This window comes from Symphalangus syndactylus, chromosome 7 (genome assembly GCF_028878055.3).
Source record: "Symphalangus syndactylus isolate Jambi chromosome 7, NHGRI_mSymSyn1-v2.1_pri, whole genome shotgun sequence".
Lineage (NCBI taxonomy): Eukaryota > Metazoa > Chordata > Mammalia > Primates > Hylobatidae > Symphalangus > Symphalangus syndactylus.
In genome coordinates this window covers 10,382,019-10,395,150 of record NC_072429.2, presented here as the reverse complement: position 1 = coordinate 10,395,150, position 13,132 = coordinate 10,382,019, and positions in this window count along the sequence as shown.

The following is a 13,132-nucleotide window of genomic DNA, read 5'->3' as shown; positions in this document are numbered from 1 at the left end:
GGAGGTTGGGGGAGGCAAGGAAGGCAGTTAAGCTAGGCCCTTCCTGGAGGAGCCAGATTCAGCAAGCCCCCCAGGCTGTCCCGTCCATTCCTCATCTGCTTAGTTACCTAGAATTGGCTTCCTTGTCTGCAGGCCAAGTATCCTAAGACAGGTGAGAGACCTTTTAGAAGGAACCTTTAGAGAGAGGAATGATGGTGCCCTATGCTGGGGCAGTGGCCAGGACATGCAGACAGGTGGACAGATGGAGACCTGGCATGTAGCTGGCATGAACAGGACATGGCAATAAGAGGTGAAGAGAAGATGTCACTCAGGAAATTTGGTTCCAGCTCTTTAAGCCATTTTCCACCTACAGCCAAAGTGATATTTTTAAAAGGGAAAATTGGCTAAGCATGGTGGCTCATGCCTGTAATCCCAGAACTTTAGGAGGCCAAGGCAGGCTGATCACCTGAGCTCAGGAGTTCGAGACCATCCTGGCCAACATGGTGAAACCTCATCTCTACTAAAATACAAAAAATTAGCCGGGCATGGTGGTGCGCGCCTGTAGTCCCAGCTACTCAGGAGGCTGAGGCATGAGAATCGCTTAAGCCATGGAGGTGGAGGTTGCAGTGAGCCAAGATCACGCCAGTGTATTACAGCTTGGGTAACAGAGCGAGACTCCATCTCAAAAATAACTAACTAACTAAATAAATAAATAAATAAGTAAAAGGGAAAATCTGCCACCAACCATCTGAGATGTGCACATCTAGGAATCTATCTTACAAATATCATTGCACTTAGTCGGGTGCTGTGGCTCACACCTGTAATCCTAGCACTTTGGGAGGTCAAGGCGGGTGGATCACGAGGGCAGGAGTTTGAGACCAGCCTGGCCAACATGGCAAAACCCCATCTCTACTAAAATTTAAAAAATTCGCCAGGTGTGGTGGCGGGTGCCTGTAATCCCAGCTACTTGAGAGGCTGAGGCAGGAGAATTGCTTGAACCTGGGAGACGGAGGTTGCAGTGAACTGAGATCGTGCCATTGTACTCCAGCCTGGGTGACAGAGTAAGTCTCTGTCTCAAAAGAAACAAATATCGTTGCACTCAAGCAAAATAAATGCTTAAGGCTGGTGGGGCCTGGTGGCTCACACCTGTAATCCCAGCACTTTGGGAGGCAGAGGCAGGAGGATCACTTGAGACCAGGAGTTCAAGACCAGCCTGGCCAACATGGCAAAACCCCATGTCTGCTAAAAATCCAAAACTCAGCCAGGTGCAGAGGTTGCAGTGAGCCGAGATTGTACCACTGCACTCCAGCGTGGATGACAGAGTGAGACTCTGTCTCAAAAAAAAAGAAATGTTTAAGGTTATTCATTGCAGCATTGTCCAAAAAGATGGATCATACTAATTGTCCTTAATAGAGATTGATTAAGTAAAATGTGGTCCTTTCCTACCTAGGAATATGATGTAGCTGTTAAAAAAAAAAAGTGTGGGAGTGCTCGTATACTGATACAAACAATCTCAAAAATATATTGTTAAGTGGAAAAAATCAGGGTGCAGAACAGTGTGTAAGGCTTGCATTAAGAAGTGTCTGGGCTGGGCATGGTGGCTCACGCCTGTAATCCTAGCACTTTGGGAGGCTGAGCCGGGCGGATCACCTGAGGTCAAGAGTTTGAGACCAGCCTGGCCAACATGGTGAAAGCCCATCTCTACTAAAAAACATAAAAATTAGCTGGGAATGGTGGCGTGAGTCTGTAATCCTAGCTACTCGGGAGGCTGAGGCAGGAGAATCGGTTGAATCCAGGAGGTAGAGGTTGCAGTGAGCCGAGATCGTGCATTCCAGCCTGGGTGACAGAGTGAGACTCTGTCTCAAAAAAAAAGAAGGGTCTGGATAGATTAGGTTCTGCTGTAGTAACAAACAATCCCAAGTTTAAGTGACCTAAAGCAACAAAAGTTCATTTCCCACATACACCACATATCCAACACAGCTTGATAGGTGGTGGGCTGGCACTACACATAGTAGTCACTCAGGGCCCCAGCATAGTAGGGGCTTCATTGCAATTTGTGCTTCTACAATGGCAGGTAGTAAAAGGAAACGGGAAATTTGGTAAATCATAACAATGGTCCTTAAAACTCGCACCCAAAAGTGACACAAGTCACTTCTGCTCACATTTCATTGGTCAAAGCAAACCACATGGCCACAAGTAGCTTTCAAGGGGTGGGGAGAAGGGCCAGCGCGGTGGCTCATGCCTGTAATCCCCACACTTTTGGAGGCCAAGGCTGGTGAATCACCTGAGGTCAGGAGTTTGAGACCAGCCCGGCCAACAAGGTGAAACCCCGTCTCTACTAAAAATACAAAAATTAGCCAGGCGTGGTGTTGCGCACCTGTAGTCCCAGCTGCTTGGGAGGCTGGGGTGGGAGAATCACTGGAACTCAGGAGGCAGAGACTGCAGTGAGCCGAGATCGTTCCACTGCACTCCAGCCTGGGAGACTGAGTGAGACTCTGTCTCAATAAATAAATAAATAACTAAAGGAGTGGGGAGACACAACATTACTATGGCAGATTATATTTTCTAAAGATGAGTGTGACAATGCATTCCCATCCCACGGGCACTTCTGCAATGGAATCTTGCCACACCCACAGCAAGAGATAGAGTTTAATTTCCCTCCCCTTGAATTTGGTCTGACCTTAATGACTCTCTTGTCATCTGTAGAATATGGTGGAAATGACGCAGAGTGAAGTCTGAGACCAGGTCAGGAAAGGCCGTATGACCTGGCTGCCATAAAATGCCGGCTCTCCAGAACTGTCCTCTTGGGCTGTTTCCTCACAGTCAGCTGCTGCTGTGAGAAGCCCTAGCCAAATGGAGAGGCCACACGTGTGTGCTCTACTGTGGTTGACAATCCCAGCTGAGCCCAGGATGCTGGGATGATCCAGTCATCCCACCCCAAGCACCAGACGTGTGAGTGAAGAAGCCTCCATATGATAATTCTAGCTCCTGGCAATTTGAGTCACCCCCAACCATGCAAGTATCCAGCTGAGGCCCCTGGCATCTTCCCTGCTGAGTCCCGCCTGAATTCCCGACCCACAGAATCCATGAGCAGGATAAAACAGGCCACTGTTTAAGTTTGGAGTAGTTTGTACTGCAGAAACAGGTACCTGGCATCACTACTACAGGCCTGGAAGGAGAAAAGAATTGGAAATATTTGGTGAACAACGCTAACAACCACCACAGACAGTTTTGCTTATATACATGTTGGCCACCTTGGGAAGGCCACGTGACGCAGCGGAAATGCTGCTCGCGTCTGGGAAGGGGTAGTTAAATGGCTGGGGACAGGAGTGGAAGGGAGGTTTTTCACCCCATTCCCTTTTGCACCTTTAATCTTGTGTTGTGTGACTGGATGGCCTGTCTTAAAAGCAATCAGCCAGATCCTGTCACTCTCTTACTCAGAACTCTCCAGTGGCTGCCTGTGGTAGGCAACCTCTAAGGTACCCCTGCCGCCACGGATCTCTGCTTCTTCCTGGTCCATGGATCTCTGCTTTTTCCTTGTATTCACACCCTTGAGATCCCCTTAAGTGTCAGGTGGACCTCCTGACTCACTTTTTTTTTTTTTTTTTTTTTTGAGATGGAGTTTTGCTCTCCTTACCCAGGCTGGGGTGCAATGGCACGATCTCAGCTCACTGCAACCTCCACCTCCTGGGTTCATGCAATTCTCCTGCCTCAGCCTCCCGGATAGCTGGAATTAAAGGCGCTCACCACCACGCCTGGCTAATTTTTTGTATTTTTAGTAGAGGCAGGGTTTCACCATGTGGCCAGGCTGGTCTTGAACTCCTAACCTCGTGATCTGCCCGCCTTGGTCTCCCAAATTGCTGGGATTACAGGTGTGAGCCACCACACCCGGCATTTTTTCTTTTTCTTTTTCTTTTTTTTGAGATGGAGTCTCGCTCTGTGGGAGTCTCGCTCTGTTGCCAGGCTGGAGTACAGTGGCTTGATCTCCACTCACTGCAACCTCCGCCTCCCGGGTTCAAGCAATTCTCCTGCCTCAGCCTCCCAAGTAGCTGGGACTATAGGCGCGTGTCACTACGCCCAGTTAATTTTTGTAGAGATGGGGTTTCACCATGTTGGCCAGGCTGGTTTTGAACTCCTGACCTGAAGTGATCTGCCCATCTCTGCCTCCCAAAGTGCTGGGATTACAGGCGTGAGCCACCAGGCCCGGCCTGCCCCCGGCCTTTTCTTTTTTTTAGACAGAGTCTTGCTCTGTCACCCAGGCTGGAGTGCAGTGGCACAATCTCGGCTTACTGCAACCTCCGCCTCCTGGGTTTAAGCAATTCTCCTGCCTCAGCCTCCCGAGTAGCTGGGATTACAGGCACCGCCCACCACGCCTGGTTAATTTTTGTATTTTTAGTAGAGATGAGGTTTCGCCATGTTGGCCAGGCTGGTTTCAAACTCCTGACCTTGGGTGATCCACCTGCTTCAGCTTCCCAAAGTGCTGGGATTACAGGCGTGAGTCACTGTGCCGGGCCACATTTTTTTCCCTAAGAGACAGGGTCTTGCTCTGTCACTCAGGCTGGAGTGCAGTGGTGCGATCAGAGCTTGCTGCAGCCTCCACCTACTGGGCCCAATAGATCCTCCTACATCAGCCTCCCGAGTACCTGGGACTACACGTGCATGCCACCATACCCAGCTAATTAATTTTTTTGTAGAGATAGGGTCTTCCTCTGTTGCCCAGGCTGGTGTCAAACTCCTGGCTCAAGCAATCCTCCCTCCCTGGCCTCCTAAAGTCTTGGGATTACAGGTGTGAGCCACAGCACCCAGCCTGACTCACTTCCAATGGAAGGAATGCAGCCAAAGTGATGGAATGTCATTTCCAACATGAGATTACTAAGATTGTGGCTACCATCTTAGGTAACTCCTCTTGCTCCCTCACTGGCTCAGTCTGAGAGAAGCCAGCTGCTAGGTTGTGAGATGGAGAGACCTATGTGGCAGGCAACTGATGTCTCTAGCCAACTGCTTTGTAAGTGAACTTGAAAGTGGATCCTTCCCCCAGCAGCCTCAGCTGACCCTCCGATGCAGCCTTGTGAGAGATGCTGATCCAGTGGCACTCAGTTAAACAGTGCCGGGTTCCTGACCCATAGAAACTGTGACCCATAAATATCTTTTTTAAAAAGAGTTTATGGCCGGGAGTGGTGGCTCACGCCTGTAATCCCAGCACTTTGGGAGGCCAAGGTGGGTGGATCACCTGAGGTCAGGAGTTCAAGACCAGCCTGACCAATATAGAGAAACCCCATCTCTACTAAAAATACAAAATTAGCCAGGCGTGGTGGCACATGCCTGTAATCCCAGCGACTCAGGAGGCTGAGGCAGGAGAATCGCTTGAACCCGGGAGGCAGAGGTTGCGGTGAGCCGAGATCCTGCCATTGCACTCCAGCCTGGGCAACAAGAGAGAAACTCTGTCTCAAAAAAATAAAATAAAATAAAAGTTTAATTGGCCAGGAGCAGTGGCTCACGCCTGTAATCCCAGAACTTTGGAAGGCCAAGGCAGGCCAATCGTGAGGTCAGGAGTTCGAGACCAGCCTAGCCAACATAGTGAAACACCATCTCTACTAAAAGTATAAAAACTAGCCAGGTGTTGTGGTGGGCACCTGTAGTCCCAGCTACTTGGGAGGCTGAGGCAGGAGAATCCCTTGAATCCAGGAGGCAGAGGTTGCAGTGAGCCATAATCGTGTCACTGTACACTCCAGACTAGGCAACAGAGTGAGACTCTGTCTCAAAAAAAAAAAAAAGAGTGAGAGAACTGGAGTTATCATTGAAATCAGTCTCCATAAATGTCATTTTAAGCTGCTAAATTCTGGGACAATTTGTTATGCAGCCATAGATAAACTTCTCATTACACTTAAAAAATAAAATCTCCTTGAGGCTGCAGTGAGCCATGATCATACCATTGCACTCCAGCCTGGGCAACAGAGCAAGAACTGTCGCAAAAAAATAAATAAATCATAATAAAAAAAAACCTCCTGTAGTCCCAGCTACTTGGGAGGCTGAGGTGGGAGGATCACTTGATCCTAGGAGTTCAAGGCCAGCCTGGGCAACAACATAGTGAGACCTATCTCTACAAAAAATGAACAATTAAAATGTTAAAAACCCTATATTCTTCCCCGTGGCCCACAATGGCCCAACTTGATCCGCGCCCTGTTTCCCTCTCTAGCGTTATTTCATGCCCTCTCCTTCTCATTCGGTGTGCACCAGCAGCCACACACTGAGCTTCTTCCTGCATCCGTCAGGAGCTGCACTGTCCAATATGGTAGCACCTAGTCACATGTGGCTACTTAAATTAATTAAATTTGGCCGGGTGCAGTGGCTCACGCCTGTAATCCCAGCATTTTGGGAGGGCGAAGTGGGTGGATCACCTGAAGTCAGGAGTTCAAGACCAGTCTGGTCAACATGGTGAAACTCGTTTCTATTAAAAATACAAAAATTAGCCGGGTGTGGTGGCAAGCACCTGTAATCCCAGCTACTTGGGATGCCGAGGCAGGAGAATCACTTGAACCCGGGAGGTAGAGGTTTCAGTAAGCTGAGATCACTCCATTGTACTCCAGCCTGGAAAACAAGAGTGAAACTCCATCTCAAAATATATATATATTAAATCAAGGCCAGGCGCAGTGTCTCATGCCTCTAATCCCAGGACTTTGGAAGGCAGGAGGAGGATCACTTGAGCCCAGGAGTTCAAGACCAGCCTAGGCAACACAGCAAAACTCTGTCTCTACAAAAACTACAAAAAATAGCCAAGCATGATGGCTCAGGCCTGTAGTCCCAGCTGCTCAGGAGGCTGAGGTGGGAAGATGGCTTGAGCCTAGTAGGTTGAGGCTGCAGTGAGCTATGATGGCACCACTGCACTCCAGCCTGGGCAACAGATTGAGACCCTGTCTCAAAACTAACAACAAAAAAATCAAACTTTAGTTCCTCAGTGACACTGGCCACATTTCAAGTGCTCAATAGCCCTGTGTGATCAGTGGCTACTGTATTAGACAACACAGAGAAAACATACACGATCACGGAAAAGTTCTCTCAGATGGCACTGGTCTGGAAGAAAGACAGGCTTTTATTTCTGTAAAGACTCTATCTTGGCCAGGAGTGGTGGCTCACGCCTGTAATCCCAGCACTTTGGGAGGCTGAGGCAGGCGGATCACCTGAGGTCAGGAGTTCAAGACCAGCCTGGCCAACATGGTGAAACCCCCATCTTCTATTAAAAATGCAAAAAAATTAGCTGGGTGTGGTGGCACACACCTGTAATCTCAGCTACCTGGGAGGCTCAGGCAGGAGAATTGCTTGAACCCGGGAGGCGGAGGTTGAAGTGAGCCAAGATCGTGCCATTACACTCCATCCTGGGCGACAAGAGCGAGACTCCATCTCAAAAAAAAAAAAAAGAAAGAAAGGCTGTATCTCAACAGTCTGACTGGGGAAACAACAGTGCCACCAGCCAAGGTGTGAAGGATGGCAGGCTGGGTACCTTCTGATCCCCCAACGTCTCCTGGAATGGGCAGTTATTCAACCACATGAAATCTATGTCCCAAGTCCCTGCTAAAGAGGAAGGGGGGGCCGGGCATGGTGGCCCACACCTGTAATCCCAGCACTTTGGGAGGCCGAGGTGGGCAGATCACAAGGTCAGGAGTTTGAGACCATCCTGACCAACATGGTGAAACTCTGTCTCCACTAAAAATACAAAAATTAGCCCAGTGTGGTGGCCAGTGTGTGTAATCCTAGCTACTCAGGAGGCTGAGGGGGAATCACTTGAACCTAGGAGGCAGAGGTTGCAGTGAGCCGAGATCGTGCCATTGCACTCCAGCCTGGGGGACAGAGCGAGACTGTCTCAAAAAAATAAAAATAAAGAGGAAGGGGGTTTGTGTGTGTCTGTGTGTATCCAGAAACCTGTGAGCAGGAACTCGATGGTTTCTCATCCCATGGACCCACAGCCCAGCTGTAGAAAGACAGAAGCCAAGGCAAGGGGACAGTGCCTTCCTGCTCTGGTCTAAAGCAGTTGGTGGAAGACAGCCAGATGTGCAAGAAGATCTGGGGACAAGTGTGCAGAAATTACAGAGAAAAATGTATCCACATTGGAAAGTTTCTTTGTACACTTCTATGGATTGAGCTCCAACCGCACTCCAGCTCTGCCTTTTCACATGCAATCCCATTCAAACACCTCAACAAGTCTACCAGACAGCGTGAGTGCCCATCCCTCCCTACAGAGGTGTGGCAATGCAGGTGGAGAGAGGCCAAGCTCCTTAGCCGCCGTCACACTGCGGGGCGGTGGCCAAGGTGGGAGTGGAAGGCTTCCTGACTCAAGTCCAGTGCTTCCCTACCCTGCTTCTACGGTCAGTATTTTCCTGTCCTTTAAACTACTGACTTACCCATCATGATCACATGAAGGGGTTTGTTTTGTTTTGTTTTGTTTTGGGAACTTCCTGGTAACAGTGTATGAACTCTGGCAGCATAAGTTAGGACTTTTGGTTGAAACTAAAATTAGCTCAGGCAAAAAAAGGAATTTTGGGGTTCAAGTAACAGAAAAGCATAGGCGGTGGTTCTAACTTCAAGCGTCTCTGGATGCTGGGTCTCAAATGGTGTTATAGTCATTCAAAATCTGTCTTTTTCTTTTCTTTTCTTTCTTTGAGATGGAGTCTCACTCTGTCACCAGGCCGGAGTGCAGTGGCGCCATCTCAGCTCACTGCAACCTCCGCCTCCTTGGTTCAAGCAATTCTCCTGCCTCAGCGTCCTGAGTAGCTGGGATTACAGTTGCGTGCCACCACTCCAGGCTAATTGTTGTTTTTTTTTTTAAGTAGAGATGGGGTTTCACCATGTTGGCCAGGATGGTCTCGATCTCTTGACCTCATGATCTACCCGCCTTGGCCTCCCAAAGTGCTGGGATTACAGGCGTGAGCCACCGCGCCCGGCCCAAAATCTGTCTTTTTCATACCCTGGCTCTGCTCTTTTTTTTTTTTTTGAGATGGAGTCTTACTCTTTTGCCAGGCTGGAGTGCAGTGATGCAATCTCAGCTCACTGCAGCCTCTGCCTCCCAGGTTCAAACAATTCTCCTGCCTCAGCCTCCCAGGTAGCTGGGGTTATAGGCGCGCCACTACACCCGGCTAATTTTTTTGTATTTTTAGTACAGGCAGGGTTTCACAATGTTGGCCAGGCTGGTTTCAAACTCCTGACCTCAGATGATCCATCCACCTCAGCCTCCCAAAGTCCTGGGATTACAGCCACCGCACCCAGCGCCCACACCCTGGCTCTGCTTTTAATCTTTATTATCTGTATTCTCAGGCAGTTTCTCCTTCTGAGATGTTAAAGATGGCTGCCAGCAGCTCCAGGCTCATTTGTTAGGAATGTGGCAACCTCCGTGGAAAGAGAAAGCCTCTAGCTTTATAATTCCAGCAAAAATCCTGGGGCTGCCTCTCACTGGTTTGATGTGGTTTAGGTGTTCTTTTTTTTTTTTTTCTTTCTTTTGAGATAGGGTCTGGCTCTGTTGTCCATGCTAGAGTGCAGTGGTGTGATCTTGGCTCACTGCAACCTCGGCCTTCTAGGCTCAAGCCATCATCCCACCTCAGCCTCCTAGGTAACTGGGACCACAGGCGTGCACCACCACGCCCAGCTAATTCAGGTGTTCATTTTGAACCAATTGCTGAAGACAGAGGTGGTGTTCCGATTGGCCAGGTCTAGATCAAATGCCCACTCCACCCTCAGCCAAGGGATAGGGTAGGCTTTATTTTATGTATATTGACGCAGGGTGGGGAGGAGCGATTCCCCAAAGAAACACTGAGGGCCATTTCTAGAAGCAGGGAGAATGAATGGTAAACAGGAAATGATAGACGTCCATCACAGGCTCTCAAATTATATTTCGCAGCTGTAGCTACCTTGAATTTTCTGGACGTCAAAGAAGGGGCAGTAGAAATTGAGAGACATGGAGAGATTTAAGAAATATTTATGTAGCCTGGTGCGGTGGCTCATACCTGTAATCTCAGTACTTTGGGAAGCTCAGGTTGAGGAGACAGCTTGAGCCCAGGAGTTTGAGACCAACCTCGGGAACATAGTGACACCTCACCTCTACAAAAAATTAAAAAATTAGCTGGGTGTGGTGCTGCACGTCTGTATCCCAGCTACTTGGGAGGCTGAGGTGGGAGGATTGCTTAGAGCCTGGGACGTTAAGGCTGCAGTGAGCCATGATCACGCCACTGCACTCTAGCCTGAGCAACAGAGTGACACCCTGCCTCAAAAAAGAAAAAGAAGAAAAATATTTAAGTAGTGGAATGAACAGAATTAGGTGGCTAAGTAGGCTGGGAGCATGAGGAAGAGAGAGCTTTTGGTTGCAAGCAACAGAAAATGACTCTAGCTGCTTCAACAAAAGGGAATTTACTTTGTGAGAAGGTCTTCGGGAGTTCACGGCATCAACTAGAAGGAATAGGCTTGGAAATGTGCAGGAATTAATAGCCACTGGAAGACTAGGAAGCAGGAAGTACAGTGATTTCCCTTGAGCAGACACCAAAGTTGTCCACCTAATATCCATGCCACCCCTCTTCCCTGTTTGCAGAGTCCCATTTCTGTTCCAGTGGCCACTTTACCTGACATGCCTCTGACCCAGATCCAGGGTTAATAGGTTTAGGCCAGTGATGGGGATCCCCTTATCCTTGCCAAACATGGCTTAGAGGTGTCATGTGAGCCCATTCTAGCTAAGAAAGCACGAGGGGAGGTCTGCTTGAGATTTGAGGGAGGGTTCCTCATTTCTAAGAAGGAGCTAGTGGAAGGGAAGGTGCCTCTTCTTTACTTGAACATAATTGAGTTTAAGTGTGATTCCTGGAGCTGTGACAGCCATCTTGTGACCATGAGGGCAGGCAGCCTGAAGGTCTGCACACTGAAGACAAACAAAAACAGAAAGAACTTGGGTTCTTGATGACATTGTTGAACCACTGAAAGCATTTTTCCTGGAGTCCCGCTGCTCCAGACATCTGGTGACATGGGATGATGAATTTGAATTGCCCTACTGCATACGCTTGGTTTTAGGAAGGCATCCTGACTTAATGCCTTGTAGCTGGGATGTTTTGGTCAGGGCACAGGTGGTGCAATGCCAGACCTCCAGCTTTTCCTGCCATCCTTGTGTGGCTTGATCAGGATTCAGAGCCCTGGGAGAAAACACTATTGGCTGAGTTTAGGTCCCTCTGGCTATACTACGGTAGGGAGAGGTTGGTCTGGTCCACTAGGCTTCCGTAGTGGAGATGGTCTCTAGAAAGTACCCTTTCAGCCGGGTGTGGTGGCTCACACCTGTAATTCCAGCACTTTGGGAGGCCAAGGTGGGCAGATCATGAGGTCAGGAGTTAGAGACCAGCCTGGCCAACATGATGAAGCCCTGGTCTCTACTAAAGATACAAAAAATTAGCCGCGCATGGTGGCGCACGCCTGTAATGGCAGCTACTCGGGAGGCTGAGGCAGGAGAATCACTTGAACCTGGGAGGCGGAGGTTGTAGTGAGCCGAGATCGCACCATTGCAGTCCAGCTTGCGTGACAGCACGAAACTCCATCTCGAATAAATAAATAAATAAATAAATAAATAAAATAATAAAGTACCCTTTCACCACCACAACTGGGGAGGGGTGATCACAAAATGAAACTGGGAGAGGAAGAGGAAGGGAGATGGATGTTGAACATCGAAATGCCCATTAATGTCCACCTCACGCCTCATCTCACACTCCCTACAAGGCACTCTATGCTCACCACGTTCCCCATTTGACACGCTGCATTCAGGCTTCTGTGCAGTTGTATTACTCACTCTGCCTGCAAACCCCTACTTGTGGCGAAGACCTGTTCAAAAGGCCCCTTCCATTTAGAGGAACAGCTGCCTTCTCCCCAAGAGGAAGGAGCCAGTGTGGGAGTGGCCTTAGGGCCAGGGTCTATACTCAGGTGCAATCAAGAACTGACAGAGCCAGGCATAGTGGCATGCACCTGTAATCCCAGATACTGAGGAGGATGAGGCGAGAGGATCACTTGCGCCCAGGAGTTCCAGGCTAGCCTGGGCAACTTAGTGAGACCGTGTCTCTCTAAAACAACAAAAAAAGGTGACAAAGGTGCTTTCGCTTTAATGACTCGTCAATATATCTAATAGTTTCACTTTCATCATGGAGTTACCAGCTGTCACATCAATGACTTTGAAACCAGTTACCTTTGAAACCAGTGGTTGGAAAGGTGCCCCTCCTCTCCTGCCCTCTCTTTCTGCGTTTCTGTTCCAGGAAGTCTTCCACAGCCTGCCTCTCTTCCAGCAGAATTAATAAATTGCTACATTCAGTCTTCATTTCCCATAAGTTACTTTGTATAACTTAGGACTCTAACTGAAAGTGACAGAAGTCCACTCAAATTGGTTTTATTGGCTCATATAACTGAGAAGTCTTTTTTTTTTTTTTTTTTTTTTTGAGACGGAGTCTCGCTCTTTTGCCCAGGCCGGACTGCAGTGGCGTTATCTTGGCTCACTGCAAGCTCCGCCTCCCAGGTTCACGCCATTCTCCTGCCTCAGCCTCCCCAGTAGCTGGGACTACAGGCACCCGCCACCATGCCCGGCTAATTTTTTTTTGTATTTTTAGTAGAGACGGGGTTTCACCGTGTTAGCCAGGATGGTCTCGATCTCCTGACCTCGTGATCCGCCTGCCTCGGCCTCCCAAAGTGCTGGAATTACAGGAGTGAGCCACCGCGCCCGGCCGTCTTTTTTTTTTTTTTTTTTTTTTTTTTTGAGATATAGTCTCAGTCTGCTTCCCAGGCTGGAGTGCAGTGGCACAATCACGGCTCACAGCATTCTGGACCTCTGGGCTCAAGCAATCCTCCTGCCTCAGCCTCACAACTAGCCGGAACTACAGGCACGCACCACCATGCCTGGCTAATGTTAAATTGTTTTGGAGAGATGGGATCTCACTATGTTGCCTACATCAGTCTTGAACTCCTGGGCTCAAGCGATCCTCAAGTCCTCCCCAGCCTCCCAGAGTGTTGAGATTACAGGCATGAGCCACTGTGCCTGGCCATAACTGACCAAGTCTTAAGGATGCTTCTAGTTTTAGGATCTAGGCTCTCAAAGTCATGAGAAATCAATCCATGAGTACTAGTTCTCAAATGTCGTGTAACAAATCACCCTAAC